Source organism: Delphinus delphis, chromosome 1 (assembly GCF_949987515.2).
Source record: "Delphinus delphis chromosome 1, mDelDel1.2, whole genome shotgun sequence".
In the NCBI taxonomy this organism is placed as follows: domain Eukaryota; kingdom Metazoa; phylum Chordata; class Mammalia; order Artiodactyla; family Delphinidae; genus Delphinus; species Delphinus delphis.
This window is the reverse complement of record NC_082683.1, coordinates 37,242,614-37,265,116: the sequence shown is the minus strand read 5'-3', so window position 1 is coordinate 37,265,116 and position 22,503 is coordinate 37,242,614. Positions and strand designations below refer to the sequence as shown.

Sequence of the window (22,503 nt, the reverse complement as noted above, 5' to 3'; positions counted from 1 at the left end):
AACCAGCCTTCAATGTGGGATCTTCTAACAAATGGATGATACCAACTTGACAAGACCTGACTAATTTTCCCCAAGAGTGAGAATCCCTGCCTGGGGAGCTATTGGGAGTGTCCATGGGTTTGTGCATGGAGGCATCGCTCTCTTTCTCAGCCCCTTGGATCCTGTGGTCCAAATCAAGAGCCTGCTGAGGGCCAGCAAGGCTGGCACCAGGCCCTGAGAACTATGCCATGCAGTCTGCTTCTTCATCATTCCAGATCCAAGCTCCAATGCCCTCATTTCCCCAGCATGTCATTGCATCTGTGCATGATTCCGCTGTACCATATTTCACTGTGAACTAAGATTGTGTGCTCTATCCTGTGTTACCCATAGAACTGGGACCATCTCTTCGAGGCCAGAGACTGGTTTAGGAAACATGCCTTAGCTACTTTTTTTTTTTCTTAATATTTATTTATTAAGACTGCGCTGGGTCTTTAGTTCCCCCTGCAATGGGAGCCTGGAATCTTACCCACTGGACCACCAGGGAAGTCTCTCTTTTTTTTTTTTTAATTAAAAAATTTTTTTTTTAATTTGGCCGCACTGCACGGCATGCGGGATCTTAGTTCCCTGACCAGGGAACCCGGACCCTGGCAGTGAAAGAGCCTAGTCCTAACCACTGGACCACCAGGGTATTCCTAGCTACCATTTTTAATAGCAAAACAATAGCTAGTATTTATTGGTTTCTTTCTATATGCATCAGGCACTGTATTGAATATTTCATAGACATTACCTTACTTAATCTCCACAACAACCCTATAAGTAGAGACCATTATCCCCCTTTTGCAGTTGAGAAGAGCCTAAATGACTTATGCAGGGTCAGACAGTAATGGAACTACTACAACCTACATCTGTGACTCCAAAGTCCTTGCTTTTTCCAGGACACCCCTTTGCCTTTCCTAGTGGGTTATTGATCTCTGTGACCCTGAAGCCAAGAATGACATTTGGCTCATACTAAGGGCTCAATGAATAAACGTCTGAGAATTGTTTTCACATATGGTCCATGCGCTCAAAGGAGTAACAAACTAGTAGGGATTAGTAGTGACTAGAGTCGGGCCTTTGTAGGTCAGTGGTTCTCAAGAGTACCACCTATGGTAGGTTCACACCCCTAGGCGCTTCTACAGGTACCATCAGCTGGAAATAGAAGTGGGCACAGAATTTCCCAACAATTATTCTGTCTTTCTTGTTGTAGGAGATTTGTGTGATGCATCAACCTGTGTGTTCTAACACTGCTGTGGAGGTCAGTAACTCACAGTATCAATCATGTACTATGATGTCTCTTTGCTTTGCTGCCCCAGGGCTTTCTCCACACTATGAAAGGCTGCTTGGCTGTGTGCACCTGCAATCTGGAAGTGTGAGGGAGTTAAGGTTTCCAGGGGAAACCCTCAAAAAATGGAAGGAAAGGGATCCTGTCCCTGTCCCTCTCCCTCCAGCCTCCCCAGCCTCCACTGGGACAATTCTGATGTGTGGTTTTTATAGTTTTTCATAAGATTCCCTAGGTGGATTTATTCCAGTTGCCCATAGTATTAAGCAGTTAATGTATTGGCTTTTTCCCCTTTTCTGTCTCATGTCCCCTCTCCCTTCCTTCTAATTCCTCGGGTCATCTCCCAAATAAATGACCAGTACCTAAGCCCTAGTCTCAGGGTCTGACTTTAGAGGGACCCCAACTAAGATACTTGCCATTTAGGTATTGCGTTTCTTTTAAAAAAAATTGGTGTATTTCCTTTATAAAACTAGTACATATTTTCATTGCAACTTTTGAAAATATAAAAACAAGTAGGGCTTCCCTGGTGGCACAGTGGTTAAGAATCCGCCTGCCAATGCAGGGGACACGGGTTCGAGCCCTGGTCCGGGAAGATCCCACATGCCACGGAGCAACTAAGCCCGTGCGCCACAACTACTGAACCTGCGCTCTAGAGCCCGTGAGCCACAACTACTGAGCCCACGAGCCACAACTACTGAAGCCCACGTGCCTAGAGCCCATGCTCCGCAACAAGAGAAGCCACCGCAATGAGAAGCCCACACGCTGCCACGAAGAGTAGCCCCTGGGCTTCCCTGGTGGCGCAGTGGTTGGGAGTCCGCCTGCCGATGCAGGGGACTCGGGTTCGTGCCCCGGTCCGGGAGGATCCCACGTGCCGCGGAGCGGCTGTGTCCGTGAGCCATGGCCGCTGAGCCTGCGCGTCCGGAGCCTGTTGCTCCGCGACGGGAGAGGCCACAGCAGTGAGAGGCCTGCGTACCGCAAAAAAAAAAAAAAAAAAAAAAAGAGTAGCCCCTGCTCACCACAACTAGAGAAAGCCAGTACGCAGCAACGAAGACCCAACGCAGCCAAAAATAAATAAATAAATTAGTTTTTAAAAAAAATGTTAAAAAAAAACACAGGATGAATGATGCCTGCCTGCCTCCAAAGTCAAAGGGAAGAAGAACTCCTGAGTCCACCAGGATAACAAACTCCTGCTAAAACTCTAACAAACTATGATCTGTCATAGTATACCTAGGGAGTCAACTTAATTAACATCATTCTAATGACAATGACGAAAGGAATTGAAATGCTATAAATTACTATGGAAGGGAGGGAATCATTGGGTAAGGCACCTCTGATGGAGGAATGGTGGGCTTGAGAGCCCATTAGGCTTTCCTTAACTCAGAGTGAATTAGTCCTTAGAACCATTTTATTGCCTTTTCCCTAATTCCACATACATCAAAGCAAAGTTCTTAGTAATGTTTTGCTTTCTATATTTCTTAATGCCAAGAAGAGAGTGTTCTGGAGGGCAGGCAGGAACATACACATTCTTGAAAAGCAGTCTTTCCATGGTGAATTAATATATTGATTTTCTAATTTATATATCAGGTTTTTTTTTTGGCCATGCCATGGGCCATGGCATGAGGGATCTTCATCCCCCCGACCAGGGATCAAACCCACACCCGCTGTGGTGGAAGTGCGGAGTCTTAACCACTGGACTGCCAAGGAATTCCCTATATCAGTCCTTTTTGAGCTTGTAAATGATAGTAAGCTCCCCTGAGTTAGGATTCCCTAACAAAAGTTGAGCTGAGGCTTAGGCCCTGGGCTGCAGTGATCAAGTAAGGTCTTGTGCAGGCATCAGGCCTGCATCCTTGGCTGCTGTGTGAGGAATAGTTAGGAAGCTCTAAGAGTAAACCACACTTGAGGTGACAGTGACTTAAAAAAGGGTGACGATAATAAGGTGGTGAAAAGCAGTCAGATTCAGGATCCATTTTGAAGCGAGAGCTGACAGGATGGATAAGATAAGGAGTATGAGGGAGAGAGGAATAAAGGATGACTCCTGGTATTTTGACCTGAGCAACTGGGCAAATGTTGGGTCCTTTCCTAAATGGGGAAAACTGAGAAAGCGGTATGTGAGTGGTAGGGAGAAAAGAGTTCTTTTTGGAAAAGTTGAATTTAAAATGTCTATAAGGCATAAAAGAGGGGAGCCAAGTAGGCTTTTAGGTATATGAGTGCAGAGCTCAGCAGTCCCATTTACATGGACTGTATAAATGATGTCTGAGGTCCTGAACCTGGAGGAGCTCACCTAGGGAATGAATGAGACATAAGAGAAATGAAGACCAAAGACTTTGTTCTGGACGGCCCTGCAAAATTCCGAAGTCAGAAAAAGAACCCAGGAAAAAAACCATAAAACAAAAGAAAAATCAGGAGAGGGAAAAATCCCAGAAGCCAAGTAGAGACAGCTTTTCAGGGAGAGAATGATCAATCAGGACAAATGCTGCCGAGAGCTCATGTAAGATGAGAAACAAGGCTTGCCTATTGGATTTGGCATAATGGCAGCCATTAGAGATCTCGACAATAGAGTCTTCATTTAAGCAGTATAGACAAAGCTTGTTTAGAGTGAATTAAAGTAATTGGAGGTGGGGACTTCCCTGGTGGCGCAGTGGTTAAGAATCCGCCTGCCAATGCAGGCAACGACGTGTTCTGAGCCCTGGTCCGGGAAGATCCCACATGTCGCGGAGCAACTAAGCCCGTGCGCTACAACTATTGAAGCCTGTGTGCCTAGAGCCCGTGCTCCGCAACAAGAGAAGCCACCGCAATGAGCGGCCTGTGCACCGCAACGAAGAGTAGCCCCTGCTCGTCACAACTAGAGAAAGCCCGTGTGCAGCAACAAGACCCAACACAGCCAAAAATAAATTTAAAAATTAATTTAAAAAATATTTAAGGGCTTTCCTGGTGGCGCAGCGGTTGAGAGTCCGCCTGACGATGCAGGGGACGCGGGTTCGTGCCGCGGTCCGGGAGGATCCCACATGCTGCGGAGCGGCTGGGCCCGTGAGCCATGGCCGCTGAGCCTGCGCGTCCGGAGCCTGTGCTCTGCAACGGGAGAGGCCACAACAGTGAGAGGCCCGCATACCGCAAAAAAAATAAAAAGATAAAAGGTAAAAAGAATTGGAGGTGAAGAAGTGGACAAAGTGCATATAAGCAACCTGTTTAGGAATTTTGCTATAGTGAAATGGGATGGTAGTTGGATGTGTAATGAAGTCAAAATTGGGATTTTTTTCCCGCCTGAATTGGCAGATACATTAGTATAGTAGATTATGTGCTGATCCAGCAGAGTGAGGAAAATTGACAATTTAGGAGAAAGAGAAGATAATTGCAGGGGCAACATCCTTGAGTAGGCGAGAGAGCATAGACTGTCTGCCTCAGACTGGAGGGCAGACTGATAGATACTTTTTTTTTTGGCCACTCTGCACGGCTTGTGGGATCTTAGTTCCCCAACCAGGGATTTAACCTGGGCCTTCAGCAGTGAAAGCACGGAGTCCTAACTACTGGACAGCCAGGGAATTCCCCTGTCAAATACTTTTTAAAGTGATTGATGCCTCCTGATCTCCAGTATCTCATTTAATCCTCACGGTAATCCAGCATGTTGGTATTATCATCCTTATTAAATTAATTTTAATTAATTAATTAATTAATTTTGTCTGCATTGGGTCTTCGCTGCGAGCGGGCTTTCTGTAGTTGCGGTGAGAAGGGGCTACTCTTCGTTGTGATGCTCGGGCTTCTCTTGTTGTGGAGCCCAGGCTCTAGGTGCCCGGGGTCCAGTAGTTGCAGCATGCGGGCTCAGTAGTTGTGGTGCAGTGGCTTAGTTATGCTCGAGGGCATGTGGGACCTTCCCGAACCCGGGATCGAACCAGTATCCCCTGCACTTGCAGGTGTATTCTTAACCACTGCACCACCAGGCAAGTCCTATCATTCTTATTTTAAAGTGGGGTAAATTGAGTGTCAGGCTTAGCAACTTGCTTAAAATGATAGAGTAGTGAAGACGGGATTAAGAATTTTGGCTAGGGAATTCCCTGGCAGTCCACTGGTAGGAATCCGTGCTTTCAGTGCTGGGGCCCCGGGTTCGATCCCTGGTTGGGGAACTAACATCCCGCAAGCTGCCTGGTGTGACCAAAAAAAAAAAAATGTGGCTAATTTCAAAGAGAGTGTCCGTTTCACCAAGATCAACAACAGCTGTTGAATCAGTGAATGAGAATGTGCACACAAGTGTACCACTCAAGAAGCTGGATAGTAGCTGTGTACACAGCTGTGTACAGCTGTGTCTGGAATGTCAGGCTGGGGAACTGGAAATCTCACAGATCTGAACCTCCAACCTTGAGGCTGCCCAACTAGATGGATTGTGAATCAACCAGGACAGGTGTTGTTTAGATGCAATTGTGTTTAAATCCTTGCTGTACCCCTTAATAGCTGTGTGACCTTGGGCACATTTCCTCATGTGTGAAATAGAGATTTGAATATCTACCTTGCTGATATGTTTTGGAATTAAATGAAACAATGGATGTAAATTGCCTCACAGTATACATAGTAGGGATTTAGTGAATAGTTGTGATTGGTTATTGTTTATATTCAGAGTAGACATGTTTGCAAGCTAGGCAGGGGTGAAAACAGTCTCCTCCCCACCCAGTGAAGCTGCTGAAACTGCTCCCCAGACCTGAGAGAGATAGCAGGACTCCTGAATGGAAGAGGATCCTGCAGAAGGGTTGCACTCTCTTCTCTCTCTGTCTCTCTGGCACACACCTGTGTGCACACACATTTATGTAGAGTGCTAGCTGTATTTGTATCAGGGCAGGATTCACAGTCACAAAGATCAATGCTGCAGTAAAGTGGTGGGAAGGAGGCTGCAGCCAACTGAAACCATTGGTCTGGGGCTGGAAAAGGGAGGGGAAGAGGAGGGAGTGCTGTGAGCAGGCCTGGCAAGGCGAGGGCAGAACCACGGCAGGAAGCAGAGGGCCTGTCATATGGCAGTGCAGATTTCCCCTGTCAACTTCACTTCCCAATTTTACATCCTTTCACTGCATATGTGTCCCGCAGAGCCCGCCCCGTGCTAAAAGTGGGTAGAAGTGATTGATTTATTTATTCAACTGACAAATGCTTAATGATACCTACCACATGCCAGGAATTTTCTGGAAGGATTAATAGTTGTTGGTCAGGGAGCTAAACGGAGCTAGGGAAGAACAGTCTGGGCAGAGGAACGAACATGTGTTAAGTTGTGGAGGAATGAAGTAGAATGTTACATTCCAGGAACTACATGTAGTTTGATAAAAAGAGAGCATAGAGTTCCAGGGAGAAAAGTGGTAGATGAAACTGGAGAGGTAGGATAAGTCCAGTTCATAAAGAGCCTTAGTTACCACATTAAAATGTCTGGGTTAACTGACTAACCATTTGGAAAAAAATAAAGGTTAGACTCCTACCTTGTACTAGACACAAAAGTAAATTTCAGGAGGTTTAAAGGTTTGAATTTGGAATTCCCTGGCGTTCCAGTGGTTAGGACTCAGCGCTTTCATGCTTTCACTGCAGGGACCCTTGTTCAATCCCTGGTCAGGGAACTAAGATCCTGCAAGCCGTGCAGTGCAGCCAAATAAATAAATAAACAAATAAATAAAGGTTTGAATATCAAATAAATAAATTTTTTAAATGCTAAAAGAAGAAATAGGAGAATATTTGTACAATCTTGGGGTGAAGAAGGCCTTCCTTAAGTTTAAAGCAAAAGTTAGAAAGTATAAAGGAAAATATTGACAGTTTTTACAGACAAAAGTGAAAATTGTGCAGCAAAAGACAACATAAACAAGATTAAAAGAGAAATGACATAGTAGGAAAAGAGTCTGCAATATTTAATGGTTGAAGGGTTCAAATATTACTTTGTAAAGAACTGCTAGAGGGCTTCCCTGTTGGTGCAGTGGTTGAGAGTCTGCCTACCGATGCAGGGGACGCGGGTTCGTGCCCCGGTCCAGGAGGGTCCCACATGCTGCGGAGCGGCTGGGCCCGTGAGCCATGGCTGCTGAGCCTGCGCGTCCGGAGCCCGTGCTCCGCAACGGGAGAGGCCACTGCAATGAGAAGCCCTCGCACCGCAACAAAGAGTAGCCCCTACTCGCCGCAACTAGAGAAAGCCCACCCGCAGCAACGAAGACCCAGTGCAGCCAAAAATAAAAATAAATAAAATAAATAAATTCATAAAAAAAGAAAGAAAAATGGCTATAAAAAGGTTATTCAGGGCTTCCGTTGTGGCGAAAGGAATTAACTACTCCTACACTCAACAACGTGAATAAATTTCCCAAACTTAATGTTGAGTGAAATAAAACAGACATGAAAGAGTACATATACTGTATAATTCCATTTTTATAAAGTATGAAACCAGTAGAAACTAATCTATGGGGGCTTGCCCTGGTGGCGCAGTGGTTAAGAATCCGCCTGCCAATGCAGGGGACACGGGTTCTATCCCTGGTCTGGGAAGATCCCAAATGCCGTGGAGCAACTAAGCCCATGCACCACAATTACTGAGCCTGCACTCTAGAGCCTGCGAGCCACAACTACTGAGCCCACGTGCCACAACTACTGAAGCCCGCACACCTAGAGCCCGTGCTCCACAACAAGAGAAGCCACCGCAATGAGAAGCCCGTGCACCGCAAGGAAGAGTAGCCTCCGCTCGCCGCAACAAGAGAAAGCTCGTGCACAGCAACAAAGACCCAATACAACCAAGAATAAATAATAAATAAATAAATTTTTTTTAAAAAGGTCATTCAAACACACTAACAATGAAAGAAACACAAATCACTTTCCCTGTCAGATTGATAAAATTAAAAAGATCAAGTCCCTGGGCTTCCCTGGTGGCGCAGTGGTTGAGAGTCCGCCTGACGATGCAAGGGACACGGGTTCATGCCCCGGTCCGGGAAGATCCCACATGCCGCGGTAGCGGCTGGGCCCGTGAGCCATGGCCGCTGAGCCTGCGCGTCCGGAGCTCTGTGCTCCGCAACGGGAGAGGCCACAACAGTGAGAGGCTCGTGTACCGCAAAAGAAAAAAAAAAGCCTCAGTGTTGGGGACAGTATAAAAAAAGAGACCTACCCATACACTGTTGATGGAAGTGCAAAATAGTATAATCTTTCTGTAGGGTAATTTGGTAATATGTATTAAAATTTTTAATGTGCATCCCTTCCGAATTTCCTTCTGAACCAGGAATTTTAAGGAATTTAGTCAAAGGAAATAATAAAAACATGACACCGTTGTTTATTGTGTTGTTTAGAGGAAAGCAAATTCACCCGAATATTCATAAGAAGGGAATTGGCAAAACAAATTATTGTGCATTCACACAATAAAAGTGATACAGGGCTTCCCTGATGGTGTAGTTAAGAATCCGCCTGCCAATGCAGGGGACACGAGTTCGAGACTTGGTCTGGGAAGACCCCACATACCACGGAGCAACTAAGCCCATGCGCCACAACTACTGAGCCTGCGCTCTAGAGCCCTCAAGCCACAACTACTGAAGCCCGCGCTCCTAGAGCCCGTGCTCCGCAACAAGAGAAGCCACCTCAATGAGAAGCCCACGCACCGCAACGAAGAGTGGCCCCCACTCGCCACAACTAGAGAAAAGCCTGGGCGCAGCAACAAAGACCCAACACAACCAAAAAAAAAAAAAGAGTGATACAGCCACAGGAAAAAGTAGATCTGTAACTGTTGTAGTAGAAAAGTGTCCAGGATATGTTGTTAAATGGAGGAAAAAACAGCAAACAAAAAGGTCATCGAAGGCAGGTTGGGCACTAGCTGTGCTCAGTTCATTCAGATTCAAAGATCAAAGTCCTAGGGCCTCAAAAGGCCAGGGTGCCACCACCTGCTTCTGGATCAAGGTTGTGCAAGGTAAGGGAGGAGGCTGGCCATGAGCCCCAGGTGGGGATGGGCATTTCTTCTCCAGCTCTGCCACAGCCATGACAAAGCCTAGGAGCCAGATACCTGCATTGGAGCCTGCATTTCCTTCTCCAGACAGAATGTGGATGAGGGTTAAAACTCTGGGTACATTCTGGTGCCCTTCATTAGGCAAGAAGGTGACTTCTCTGAACTCTGCTAGTGCTGGACTTTGGGAATCTGATTTCCTTTTTCTCGGGAATCTAGCAGATAAGCCTTTGCTATAAGGCTGTCCTTTTAGTCATAGAACAACTATAGCCAAGGTGCTTGGTTGTTCTATTAGAGGAGATGTATTCGAGTCCATTTCTGAGGATTAGAGGATCATAAGATTTCAGGGTCCCCAGAAATAGAAGAGTAGGCACTCAATAAATACTAATTAAGCTTCACATAAGCCTGGATTTCCAGTAAGATACTAGGAAGCAAAATAGTTTCATTAGATGAAATATTTCAGGATCTGAACGTTGGACAAACCAAGCTATTATTATGTAAATGGCCAATTAGTAGCTAATTAGAACTCTGGAACTCCCTGGCCAGGCCCCATCCGGAGACCCTCTTGAAATCGATATAGTAAATCCAGCTTATAACACTTACTGATCAAAACATTCTCCAGTGAAAATCCCCACATTGGCCTTTCCCATCAAAGGTACTAGGGGCCCAATTCTTATACACTTAAAAAAAAACCTGCAGTTTTTTTTCTGCAAAGGAGGAGGACAGAATTCACAGTGCAATTCTCAGGCCCAGGTTAATTCCATATAAGTAAATCTCCCTCCTGCCTGAAGAAAACAAAACAGGAATTCGAAAAGAAATATGCACACCGATATTCATCGCAGCGTTATGTACAATAGTCAAGATATGGAAGCAACCTGAGTGTCTCTTGATAGCTGAATGGATAAAGAAGATGTGGTATATATATTGTGATATATGTGGTATGTATTCAATATATCATGATACATGTGAACCATAAAAATGAAATCTTGCAATTTGCAGGAACATGGATGGATCTAGAGGGTATTATGCTAAGTGAAATAAGTCAGAAAGAGAAAGACAAATACTGTATGATCTTACTTACATGTGAAATCTAAAAAATAAAACAGGGACTTCTCTGGCAGTCCACTGGTTGGGACTCTGCACTTCCACTGCAGGTTCGATCCCTGGTCGGGAAAATAAGATCCCACATGCCTGTGCAACACGGCCAAAAAATAAAGTAAAATAATAAAATAAAAGTAAAATAAAATAAAGTGAAATAAAATAAAATAAACAGATAAACAAAACAAAATGAAAACAGACTCATAGATACAGAGAACAACTGGTTTCCAGAAGGGAAGTGGGGGATGAAATAGGTGAGGAGGAATAAGAGGTACAAAGCTCCAGTTAGAAAATGAATAATCTGGGCTTCCCTGGTGGTGCAGTGGTTGAGAGTCCGCCTGCTGATGCAAGGGACGCAGGTTCGTGCCCCGGTGCGGAAAAATCCCACATGCCGCGGAGCGGCTGCGCCCGTGAGCCATGGTTGCTGACTCTGCGTGTCCGGAGCCTGTGCTCCGCAACGGGAGAGGCCACAACAGTGAGAGGCCAGCGTACCGCAAAAAAAAAAAAAAAAAAAAGTCACAGGGATGTAATATGAAGCATAAGGAATATGCTTATTCCTTAATTATTACAGTAATATTGTAATAATTTTGTATGGGGACAGATGGTTACTAGACATCGTGGTAACCATTTCATAATGTATGCAAATGTCAAATCACTATGTAGTGCATCTGAAACGAACATAATATTTTTAATTAATTACTTAATTATTTTGGCTGCATTGGGGTCTTCATTGCTGCATGCAGGCTTTCTCTAGTTGTGGCGAGCGGGGGCTACTCTTCATTGCCGTGCACAGTGTTCTCATTGCGGTGGCTTCTTTTGTTGCGGAGCACGGGCTCTAGGCACGCGGGCTTCAGTAGTTGTGGTACACGAACTTAGTTGCTCTGCAGCATGCGGGATCTTCCCAGACCAGGGCTCAAACCCGTGTCCCCTGCATTGGCAGGCGGATTCTTAACCACTGCACCACTAGGGAAGTCCCCTAACATAATACTGTATATCAACGATATTTCAATTTTTTGAAAAAATATTTATTTGGCTGCACCAGATCTTAGTTGCGGCACGCAGTATCTTTGTTGCTGCATGCAGGATCTTCATTGCGGCATGCAGGATCTTTAGTTACAGCATGTGGGCTGTTAGTTGCGGCATGCAGGATCTAGTACCCTGACCAGGGATCGAACCTGGGACCCTGCATTGGGAGCATGGAGTCTTAGCCACTGGACCACCAGGGAAGTCCCTCCATTAAAATAAATAAATAAATAAATAAAAGTAAAGCTCTATCCTGTCAGTTTTCCAGGCCATCCTCCAGACCTGAGTGGCTATGGTTGGCTCAGTTTTAATGGAGCTGATTCATAATCCTCTCTGCCTCCAGGGAACTCAGAAAGTAATACTAAATACTTAGGAAGGCTGTTCTTTATTTTATATTTGATCTTGCTAGCCTATGGTGGAGGGGAGCAGGAACCTCAGTTCTTAAAAATGGGGAAATTGAGGGCTTCCCTGGTGGCGCAGTGGTTGAGAGTCCGCCTGCCGATGCAGGGGATACGGGTTCGTGCCCCGGTCTGGGAAGATCCCACATGCCGCGGAGCGGCTGGGCCCGTGAGCCATGGCCGCTGAGCCTGCGTGTCCGGAGCCTGTGCTCCGCAACGGGAGAGGCCACAACAGTGAGAGGCCCGCGTACAGCAAAAAAAAAAAAAAATGGGGAAATTGAGACATTGACTAATTCAGCAAGTACCCATTCAGCAGTTTCTCTGCTCCCGACATGAATAAGGAACTTGTCATGAGTGTCCTCATGACACTCAAAGATAAGATCACCAAATGTGTGGCTAGCCACCTGAGAGCAATTCCCCTCTGCCTGAGGCATTCATGCATACTCCACATTCACTGAGCACCAGCTGCTTACAGACCATGTGCTGGATGCTGGAGATGCAGAGGTGAAGATGTGGCCCTGCCCTCAAGGAATGGCAGTCCAATGCAGTGCTTCTTAATCTGTTATCTCTTCAATGCTATGAAGTACTTACTACCACCATAACCTTGACTCACTAAGATCATGGTCCATTGGGGGAAGGGAAAAAAATTAAGAATTACAGAACGATGTGATAAGTGCTAGCTATGATAGAAATAAGCACAAAGTATGGTGGAAATTCACAGGGAGGAATACTGAAAATCAGTTTGAGAATGGAGAGGTTGTTAGGAAAGGTATCCCAGAATGGTGACACTTTAGCCTAATTTTGAGAGACAAGCAGGAGTCAGGCAAAGAAGAGTCAGCAAACAGGATGTGGGAGATCTGTAATATCATGATATATTTAAGGATTGCACACAGTCCTTTATGGTTCGAGCACCTTGCAGTGTATGTGAGGGAGGAGAGACAAGGTGGAGAGCCTGGGTGTCAAGATATGGAACGTTACGCTGAACGCTTGCTAAGCTAAATACTGTGGGGAGATATCAGCAAGGGGGTTGGAAATCATATCACATAAGGAGCAGTTAGGGAAGTGGGGCTACTTAAATTGAAGAACTGAGAAGACAGGAGAGAAGAGTTTTGAAGAGTTTTTTAATGTGTTACTTCAGAATTAGAAAGGGCCGACTTTTATCCTGGCTTGGTAAGCCATACATGATGAGCAGTTTAGCTAGACAATTAGGTCGGTGGCCCAAACTGTTCAACCATTTGGGATGGCCCTGCCTCCTATCCAGCTCTGGTCTTAGATTAGAGTTCTCAGATTCCAGTGCGCTTGTCAGATCTGCTGTTCCTCTGGGGAAGGTGGTAGGAAAGAATGTGGAGATGCCTCTAGTTGCAGAATTATGGCCTGTAGAGGGTCAAGGGAACGTGACTAATGGCTCCAGGAAAGGCGAGATCCCAGCTTGTGGTTAAAGGTGTGGTTAAGGCTAGGAATGTATCAGTGAAGACTTGCCCAGAGGTAAAGCTCTCCTTTTCCATTTGTGTGCTTTCTCAGAGACTTTTATCCTTTGCCTCCATTTCTCTCCCATCTGTCAGTGGCAAAGTAGGCTTCAGAAGAACAAGCCAAAGAGTCATTACAATGGGTGTGAGTCTTTCTGGTCCCAACATCATCGCTCTCCTAATTGCAGTGCTTCTAATGAGTGAGGCACTCTTTTCTGGGAGATTTGGCCAAGATGTCTAGAAGTAAAATATGAATGCATGAAAGAAGTAAAAGACTGTTTTCCCTGCTTCCAAGCAGAGAATACCCTACCAGCCAGGACAAATGGCTCAGAAGGTTAGATAGGCTGGGAGAGACCTCAAGTCATTTATCTGACTTTCTCTAACTGAGAGGTTCTCAACCTGAGGCAATTTCATCCCCCAGGGGACATTTGGCAATGTGTTGTTGGAGGGGGTGCCACTGGCATCTCGAGGGTAGGATATTGCTAAACATCCAATTATGCACAGGACAGCCACTCCCTCCAACAACTAATTATCAGACTCAAAATGTTGATGGCACTGAGGTTGAGAAATAACTGATAAATGCTTATGTTTAGAAAGATTTGGTTGTGGGGAGGATGAGGGTTTGAGCATTAGTACCTAAGGCATGAGGTGGCTAGAGGTAAAAACCAAGTTTAATTCTGTAAACATAAAGTGCAAGTGCTAGTCTAGCTTACAGCTGTACCATTGTTGATCCAGCTTGGGCACTTCCTTCCCCTTTACTGTTCTGGTCTGGATGTATCTGTGCATTCATTCCAGTTCTCCTAAAATTGGAGGGGAAGGAAGATGGAAGAAGAGAAGGAAAATCAACACTTTAGTTAGGTGTGGAAGGGTGAAAACTTGAGCCAAAAATCAAGAGTTTGATATTCTAAGCACATGCCTTATTTAATTATGAACAGCAGCTTAGTATAAAACAGGACAATGGGGCTTCCCTGATGGTGCAGTGGTTAAGAATCCACCTGCCAATGCAGGGGACACAGGTTCGTGCCCTCGTCTGGGAAGATCCCACATGCCGTGGAGCAACTAAGCCTATGCGCCACAGCTACTGAGCCTGCGCTCTAGAGCCTGCGAGCCACAACTGCTGAAACCTGCACGCCTAGAGCCGGTGCTCCGCAACAAGAGAAGCCACTGCAATGAGAAGCCCGTGCGCTGCAAGGAAGAGCAGTCCCCGCTCGCTGCAACTAGAGAAAGCCCGTGCATAGCAACGAAGACCAAATGCAGCTTAAAAGAAAAAAAATCAGGACAGTGATGGAAGAATAACAAATACCAAATCATAGTTGAATTTAAGGTTTGGAATCTGATTGAAAATGTAGGATTGGGCAGTTTAATAAAACGAATTGCCACCTCTAGCCAGAGAAGGAAAACAACGTAACTTAGTCTCTTTTTCTAGCATTTCAACATCCTTACACAGCCACAGTCAGAATCCTAAGTTTTTCCTTTCAGATTCATCAAGGTCAGTTACCTATCTAATACCCTTCCTTTCTTCCTTCCTTCCCCTTCCTTCCATCCATCCTTCCTTCCCCTTACTTCCATCCATCCATCCTTCCTTCCTTCCTTCCTTCCTTCCGATTCTCAATTTTGTTAGGACTGGTAGTATGCCCAATTAATAGACACAGTTTCCAGCCTCCCTTACAGCTAGGAGCAGCCATGTGACATACTTAGGCAAATTCTATGTAAACTGAGGGTTTCTGGGAATGCTTTGCCTCCCCATTATAGTTCCCACATACTTCTGGCTGCCTTTTTCCTTCTCCCTGCCTGGAATATAGGTATGAAGTTGGAAGTAGAGCAGACATTTTGTGACTATAAGGTAGTTGTAAGAATAAAAGCTGCATGCTAGGGATTTGGGACGAGAAAGTTAAAACTCTGGGTTCCTGGGCTTCCCTGGTGGCGCAGTGGTTGAGAGTCCGCCTGCCGATGCAGGGGATGCGGGTTCGTGCCCCAGTCCGGGAAGATCCCACATGCCGCGGAGCGGCTGGGCCCGTGAGCCATGGCCGCTGAGCCTGCGCGTCCGGAGCACAGGCTCCGCAACGGGAGAGGCCACAACAGTGAGAGGCCCGCGTACCACACAAAAAAAATAAACAGAAAAAAACAAAACAAAAAAAACTCAGGGTTCGTGATCGCAGCCTTAGACTTCCTACTTGTTAAATGGGAAAAATTAATCCCCTATTTGGTTGAGCTTGTTATTTGAGTTTAATCTGTTAGTTACAGCTGTATTCAATTCTAACAAACATCATTCTTGATAACAGTGTTTCGGTTGGTATCTGTAGGCCTTTGTGTGCCCCAAATACAATTTTATAAATTGAATTCCTTGTAAATTAAAGGATTCAAGTGTTCTTTGAGCTGTTAAATGTAATGTTTTCCTTTCAGCGATAATTTAAAAAATTAACATAATCCTATTTTGAATCATCTGAATGCGCTCATAACTGAATGCTGCCCTGGGATTTTTATTTCCATGATTGCATTTATTGTTACAATTACATTAAAGCATTTAGCTTTAATAGTTTATAGGTTTAACTTTAATGGTTTATAGGTTTAACTTTAATGGTTTATAATTTTATGACAGGCTGCTATTAGGTTAGCAAGTTCTAATGTTAAGATGATCATTGCTCTAGGACATCTGCTTTATACTCACGTTGAATTGCCTTACCTGTTGCATCTAGTTAGTTATGAAGAAGGTGTGTCAGTTAACTGTGTCTACCGCAGCAAATCAGTGGAGTGATATAACTACCGCTTAAAGCTAAGTGAGGGCCAGATGATGTCAAAAAACACTGTATGAACCAAGGTTTCATGGCTAGATTGAATAGAGAAAGGTTGTGGGAGAACTGAGTCAACAACTCAAGGTGTTGGCAAGAATAAGTATGCAGAACCCAGGGGGTGATGAACTATAACAGTATTAGGACCATATTCATGAAGGGTATTGCTTGAATGAAACTCATCTTGCATATTACAACTGGCAATAATTCATCAGCAACAAGTGTAGTAGTGATTAACAAGAAAAACATTTTCAGGAAGCAGTATTTTATTTCCTCTTTTGAAACAGTATTTTAAATTACATTCAATGTTGCATCCTGGGGTAACCTATCAAAATATTAAGTACCCACTTAAAGCCCTCAGCAACCAGCAACTTAGTAATGGATTTTTTTTTTTTTTAATTTAAAGGATTTTAGAGAAAACTCGGTAGTAAATCTCACAGGTGGCAGCACATATACCTACAAGTTGACTCACTTCTTAACTCATTCCTTTTTTGTTTGCTTTTTTGTTACCCTTTCCCAAGTGCAATAAACTTCAATGCTGATGGTGGAGATCAAAGGAAATTATTCTGGGTAGAAACAGTCCATCTTCATGAGTGACCCTTTGCCCTCAAAATGCTGTTTTGTTTTTGTTTTTTTGTTTGTTTTTGTTAGTTTTGTTTTTTGGGTTTTTTTTGAGTTGCCTTTAATTGTTTTTGTCCTTCCTCTTACCCTCATAGAAAATCTTTGAGGTTCTGGTCTTGGCTCACCTCTTTCCACTTTCTCAGGGATTTCATTTATTCCTACAGTTTCAAGTATCCTTGATATTACAACTGATGTCAAAAAATATAATTCATTAATTTATTTGACAAATACCTAGGGACTGGACTTCCCTGGTGGCACAGTGGTTAAGAATCCACCTGCCAATGCAGGAGACACGGGTTCGAGCCCTGGTCGGGGAAGATCCCACATGCCATGGAGCAACTAAGCCCGTGCACCACAACTACTGAGCCTGCACTCTAGAGCCCAACGAGCCACAACTACTGAGCCCACATGCCACAACTACTAAAGCCCGTACGCCTAGAGCCCGTGCTCCGCAAAAAGAGAAGCCACCGCAATGAGAAGCCCGTGCACCGCAATGGAGAGTAGCCCCCGCTCGCCGCAACTAGAGAAAGCCTGTGCGCAGCAACGAAGACCCAATGTAGCCAAAAATAAATTACAAAACAAAACAAAACAAAACAAACCCTAGGGACTTCCCTGGTGGTCCAGCTGGTGAGACTCTTCACTCCAGCAGGGGGTCCAGGTTTGAACCCTGGTAGGGGAACTAGATCCCGCATGCATGCCACAACTAAGAAGCCTGCATGCTTCAACTAAGAAGCCTGCATGCCACAACTAAAAGATCCTGCATGCTGCAACTAAAGATCCCTCATACCGCAACTAAAAGAAAAACCAAAAAACAAGTATCTACTGTACCTGTCATGTGCCAGGAACCATGCTGATAAGTATTAGGGTAATAACTTGATGAACAGGATAGGCAGGGTCCCTGCCTTCCCACAAGCTTACACTCAAGTTTCCACATTTCCAACTTTCTTCCTATCTCCTGCTGGAATCTCAAATTCAGCATGTCCCAAACTGGACTTGTGATCTCCTCCAAAATCTGTTTCATTACATTTCTGTGAATCGCACCATCTTCATCCAATTCCCCTGGGACTCATCCTCGACTTCTTCCTCTCTTTCAATTCTCATAACTGATGCCCAGCTCTTACAAACTCTGCCATCTGATCCCATCTCTCCACACTTGGCACTACTGCCTTCACTCAGGCTCTTGACCTCTTTCCCCCAATCATGGCAATAGCTTCCTTCTTGGTCTCCTTATCCTATATCTTCTTGCTCCCCTAAATCTATTTTCACTGCAGCTGCCAGAATGATAAATAATACAACCTGATGTCATTTTCCTATTCAAAACTCTTACTTTCTTTCTATACTTCCATATTCAATTTTGCCCCCTGGGATAAAATTCAAACTCCTCAGTCAAGCTTATGGGGTACATCATAACCAATCTGTGTTCTGTGTCTCTGCATTCTAGTCTTTGGCATTTACATTCTACTAATATTCGACTTTTTGTACTTCCCCAAACATATTATATTGTTTTCCACTTCTTTTGCTGTTTTCTCTGCCTGGAGCTCTTTCCACACTTTTCTTCTCCTTAACTAACTTTTTAGTGATCCTTCAAAACACCTCAATAGATGGTGTTTTATTCATCTTTGCATGTCTGGTACCTAGCAGAGAATAGGCCTCCTGTAAATAGAAGAACAATAAATATATAACTAAACCTCTGTGCTGCTGATTTTCAAATCTATATCTCCAACAGTGACCTCTGGATACATCTACCTGGATGTCTTGTGAGCATCTCAATGATGTTTTCCTCAAACCAAACTGATTATCTTCTCCTTTAAGAGAGGAGTCAGTAATAAGTTAGACTCCAGAGTTAGCCTAGCCAAACCAGGATAAGGCACAACTCCATTACAGGCTATGTAAAAAATTTTAAAAATATTTATTATTTATTTTATTTATTTATTTTGGCTGCGCCAGGTCTTAGTTGCGGCATGTGGGATCTTCGCTGTGGCATGCGGGATCTTTAGTTGTGGCATGCGGACTTCTTAGTTGCATAGTGCATGCAGGACCTAGTTCCCGGACCAGGGATTGAAACTGGGCCTCCTGCACTGGGAGCTCAGAGTCTTACCCAATGGACCACCAGGGAAGTCCCAGTCTATGTAAATGTGACACCTGCATAGTGTGCAACATGATGGCTCTGCTGCCTGGGATGGCATCTGGCTCCAAAACCTATTGAAGCCAAATCCGGCCTCTGTACCCCGACACCGAATTAAAGCTTGGAGACAGAATTTTGGTTGAAGTAGAAAAGAAGAGCTTTATTGCTTTGCCAGGCAAAGAAGGCCACAGTGGGCTAATGCCCTCAAAACCTGTGTCCCAACTTGGAGAGGGTAGTGAGAAGTTTTATAGTAATGGCTCTGAGGGCATGATCAGCTTGTGGACATTCTTCTGATTGGTTGGTGGTGAGGTAAGTAGGAGTCAGCATCATCAACCTTCAAGTTCCACCTGGTCTGGGGTCTATCTGCCTGTGGGCAGCATACCATTGTTAAACTTCTCCCACCTGGAGGGGGTTTCAGCATCTGCAAAACTCAAAGACATTGTTATGTGTATCCTTTGAGGGGTAACCAGGACGTTGCCCCAAGGCTGCATTATTGTTTCTCTTGATTGTTTGTTTCTCCCTTGTCTCCAATCCCCTCCCTTCCCTAATTAAAAACTGCTTGAATCTGCCCATTGGAACGCAGGGAAGGTCTTTGAGGCTGAAAGAAGGCTATTTCCTGTAATCAAAGGAATGGGGGACACAGAGAGGCTTTGTGTTCAGAAGCCCCACAGGGCCCTGCTTGGTATTACTATTAGTTGTTACTTTAGATAATTAAATTCTTTGGGCATCAGGCATCTCATCTATAAAATAGGTAGTACTCGATAAACGTTCATCATTTTTTTAAAAAAATTATTTATTTATTTATTTTTGGCTGCGTTGGGCCTTCATTGCTGCGCATGGGGCTTTCTATAGTTGCAGTGAGCAGGGGCTACTCTTCGTTGTGGTGGGCGGGTTTCTCATTGCGGTGGCTTCTCTAGTTGCAGAGCCCAGGCTCTAGGCAAGCGGGCTCTAGAGCACAGGCTCAGTAGTTGTGGCTCACGGACTTAGTTACTCCGTGGCATGTGGGATCTTCCCGGACCAGGGCTCAAACCCGTCTCCCCTGCATTGGCAGGTGGATTCTCTTCACTGCGACACCAGGGAAGCCCTCATCACTATTTTTAACCTCAAAACTTCTCCTTCTCCAGTGTTTCCTACATCACTGGTTAGTGACATTACTCACATGGCACCAAGATATGAAACCAAGAAATCAGATTGAACTTCCTCTTTCATCTCACCCTAAATGCAATCAATCCAAAAGCCTGTGGAAATATTCTTTCTCTCCTTCTTCCCTTTCTGCTGCCAATGTCATTTTACAGTTCTGAGACTTCTCTAATCTGGACCATTGCAGTAGCCTCCCAGTTGGTCTCTTTGCCTATTGTCTCCTAGTCATTACATCGATCACACAGCTGCTAGAATCATCTTCCTAAAATGTGGTTCAAGTAGCTTAACTCCATATCTCAAAAATCTGCAATACACTCCAAAATTAATGAAGCACGTCTCCTAGGCCAGTTAGTGTGCCAGGTTCTGGTACTACAAATATAGATAAAACAGATAAAATCCTTCCCAGACTACTGGTGAACAAGGGAGGATAAAGGTCCTGTAGAAGGATAAAGTTCCCCTGCCCCCATTTCCAAAATCTTTACTGTTCTGTGAGGAAACAGATTCTATGATCACTTAATCAGACAAGTGTTCAACAGATTTCTTCTCATAATAATTGTTCTGCTATTTTGTTTTTTTATATTCCCACGAGGATTGGATGTTAATATTTCCCTGGGCCAGGATAACTCTTTTGGTTCTTAAATGAGACAAATAAGCTCAAGTGCCCAGCCCAGGGCCTGGCACATGGTAAATACAATAAATGGTAATTTTCTTCTGGCTGATGTAGGACTGTGTGTTGTTGGTTTAACCTGCTCACAGCAATAACCATCCACTATTAAGCTCTGAATGTCTGTCTCCCCTGAGTCCTCAAGAAGAAGATGAGTAATGGCCAAATAATTGTTCAGTCGCAGGCAGAGAACGAAAAAAAAAATCACTACTGTTGCATGGTAGGATGATAAATGCCAAAAAATTTTGAGATGCTCAGGCAGCATGACACAGCACTTCCCTATCTCTTATCCTGCTATAATGTCCAAGGGAGTTAGGAGGATAGTGGGGGTTGGGGGCAGAAAGGCGGAAACAATACTATTTATTAAACACTCCTATTTTATATCAGGTGCTACATTGTGACGTGGGGACACAGAGATGGTTGTGACCCAAACCCTACCCTTCATAAAGTCAGTCTAACACGGAGAGATAGACATATAAACAAGTAAAATAGCTTTAAAGTTTTCTTTTTGCTATACAGGCTACTGTTTGGTCAGAAAGGAGGGAATGGTCAATTCTGAGGATGAGTGAAAGAATTTCAGAGGAAGTAGTGCTTCAGCTGAGTCTTCAAACACGTTTTCTGTAGGTCAAATAGAGAACGGGTTCCTCATGCTTGAACAAAAGGCTGAAGGCTTAAAACAGCTACACTCTGCTCTGGGTGTTATAATATAGAAGCAAGGAAGAGTTACAGTAGTAACAATGGCTAACACTTCTAGTGTATAATAAGAACTAGGTACTGTGCTAAATAAACTACAGAGATGATTTCAACAAAGAATAGTATTCCCATTTTACAGACGAGAAAAGTAAGGTTAATGGATTAAGATTCTTTTATGAAGGCCACACATGAAATAACCATGAAGAGTTTTAACTCAGGAATACAGAGCCCCAGTTTTTATGAGCCACAAATCAGAGGGGTGAGTGAGTGACAAGATCAGATTTCAGAAAGATTTCCTCCAGCCACCGTGGAATGGATGGGATGGGAACTCATGGATAGTAGACAGAAAGCAGCAACCCCGTTAATCAGAACAATAAAAGGGAGGCTCTCTAAGCAATGAGGGTTACTGAGGATCAGCACTAGAGCAGAGGCTGCGGGAATCGGTGTAGGGGGGTAATATTTGATAAATATTTGAAGAGACAGTTCTCAGGGCTTGGTTAGACGTGGTCTTCCGTGGGCAGCAGCTAGAACCCTTACTCTGGTTCAGGCTTTAAGGGCAAGGCGGAGGCGTTCGGGTTTGGAAGTGATCAAAAAAGAACGCCTCAAACCTCGGCGGCGCGGGGTGGGGGGTTGGTAGTCCGCTAGGCCGCCCCCAGCGAGAGAAATCGCTGAGTCATACTGGCGGGCCGCGTTGGGTCGGGGCGGTGCTCGGGCCAGATCCCCCCCCCCTTACCTCCCCCCGTCCGCACCCCTGGCCCGCCCCGACTCTCGCGAGAGCGTTACAGGCTATAAAGGCTAGCGCCCGGCGCATGCTTTGCGTGTGTGCTTCCTGACTGTTCTTTGTGGCTTGTGAGGAGTGGTGAGTACATGGGCAGCGCGGCCTCTGCGTACCGCTACGCCCCATGTCCCCCGTTCGTCGCCTTTTACTCCTCCTCCTCCTCCCTTCCCCCTCCCCGGGGCCTGCCCAGCTCAACTGGGGTTCTTTGACGGAGAAGGTGGCCGGGCGAGGTGGCCCTCACGTTGGACCCCCTTGTGGGTGCGGGGACGTGGTTGAAACCGGAGGCTAAAGGCGGCTTGAGTATCCTCTTCCCCCGGCAACCAAGGCAGAGGGCGCTGATTGGCTTGGCGTGGCTTGGTGGTGATGGGGCCTCCTGCGGGTTTGTGTGTGTGGGAAGCTTCTAGAGTGGATCTGCAAACTGATTAGAAACTGAGGATACTCGTCCGTCCGTCGTGTATTAGGGGGAAAGGCTGTTCTTGGTCCTGAGCTGTGA

At 45.0% G+C, this 22,503-nt stretch overlaps 1 protein-coding gene across 2 annotated transcripts in view; it reads left to right on the top strand.

Annotated features, from left to right (window-relative positions):
* PRDX1 (peroxiredoxin 1) overlaps positions 1-22,503 on the top strand; it is a 45,921-nt gene that overhangs the window by 13,052 nt on the left and 10,366 nt on the right. Inside the window, exon 1 of one of the 2 annotated variants that reach the window (XM_060021336.1) lies at positions 21,969-22,091. The exons of the other annotated variant lie outside the window; for it this stretch is intronic. The gene's annotated coding sequence lies outside the window, so the exon portion shown is untranslated. Of the gene's footprint in view, positions 1-21,968; positions 22,092-22,503 lie in introns of those variants that run through there. 2 annotated transcript variants of the gene reach the window in all.